A 1143-nucleotide genomic window follows, 5' to 3' on the forward strand; every position below is an offset into this window, starting at 1 on the left:
CGTAGTAGAACACTACGAGTATAATTGTTATAACCCTTTCGGATATAACGATTAATAGGCTTTAGTTGTATTAATTTTAATATTTTTAGACATAAAGTACTAATTATTAAAATACTAAATATTTCACATATCATATAAATTAAATTTAGCCTGGTTAGCATAAAAGTAATGCAACCGTTTTGTAATCGGTAGAAGCAAGTGCGATACTTGCACTGGGCTATTAAATAAAGACCCAATGGTCAAGTTTGGTTAAGACATAACATTTTCACTGTTAGTGCGGGAGTTCAAATCTCCCTTGGGTTGAAAGAAATTAGCTCAGTTGGTAGAGCTGTCGCTTTACACGCGAAAGGTCAGGTGTTCGAGTCACCTATTTCTTATCGAGTTATCTATTTCTTATTTATATGCGGGTTGATGTAATAGTAACATAGATGGCTCATGACCATAATATTTAGGTGCAACCCCTAAACCCGCAACCAAAGGCTATAGCTTAATAGGTAAAGCGGACCACTCATGATGGTTTGAGTAAATGTTCGAGTCATTTTAGTCTTAAATAATCCGAGTGCTGGAATTGGTAGACAGTCTTAACTTAAGCTTAAGTGACGCAAGTCGTAAACGTTCGAATCGTTTCTCGGATAGGGGTTATAGTTTAACTGGTAAAACGGCGATTTTGCATATCGTTATTTCAGGATCGAGTCCTGATTACTCCATTATTATATTTTTATAGTTACTCCATTATTATATTTTTATAGTTACTCCATTATTATATTTTTATAGTTACTTCATTATTATATTTTATAGCTTGAGAAGCTCAATTGGTAGAGCGGATCACTGAAGATGATTAGGTTATAAGTTCAAGTCTTATCTCGAGCATTAGATGGGTATGCTGAAATTTGGTAACCAGGTTCCGCTTAGGACGGAATAGTTTTTACTTTACAAGTTCAAGTCTTGTTACCCATATTATTTAATTAATACTTTATATTATATGTTGTCGACTAATCGGTAAGTCATAAATTTTTGGTATTTACTATTGGGTGTTCGAGTCGCCCCAACATAATTTTTATTTTATAAAAAAAAATTATATTTAATTTTTAATTAATTTAAATTATATTTTAAGAGCCAAAGTAGTTTAATGGTAGAACAATA

At 32.1% G+C, this 1143-nt stretch overlaps 4 non-coding genes across 4 annotated transcripts; all 4 read left to right on the plus strand.

The window, feature by feature from the left end:
• The first annotated feature begins 148 nt into the window (after window positions 1–148).
• Window positions 149–219, plus strand: NFIA_046200. The gene has a single exon. It is a non-coding gene; the product is annotated as a tRNA-Thr (tRNA).
• Window positions 220–229: 10 nt separating this feature from the next.
• On the plus strand, window positions 230–303 carry NFIA_046210. The gene has a single exon. It is a non-coding gene; the product is annotated as a tRNA-Glu (tRNA).
• Window position 304: 1 nt separating this feature from the next.
• Window positions 305–377, plus strand: NFIA_046220. The gene has a single exon. It is a non-coding gene; the product is annotated as a tRNA-Val (tRNA).
• Window positions 378–797: 420 nt separating this feature from the next.
• NFIA_046230 lies at window positions 798–870 on the plus strand. The gene has a single exon. It is a non-coding gene; the product is annotated as a tRNA-Phe (tRNA).
• Window positions 871–1143: the final 273 nt, after the last annotated feature.

This window comes from Aspergillus fischeri, genomic scaffold, assembly GCF_000149645.3.
Source record: "Aspergillus fischeri NRRL 181 1099437635535 genomic scaffold, whole genome shotgun sequence".
In the NCBI taxonomy this organism is placed as follows: Eukaryota; Fungi; Ascomycota; class Eurotiomycetes; order Eurotiales; family Aspergillaceae; genus Aspergillus; species Aspergillus fischeri.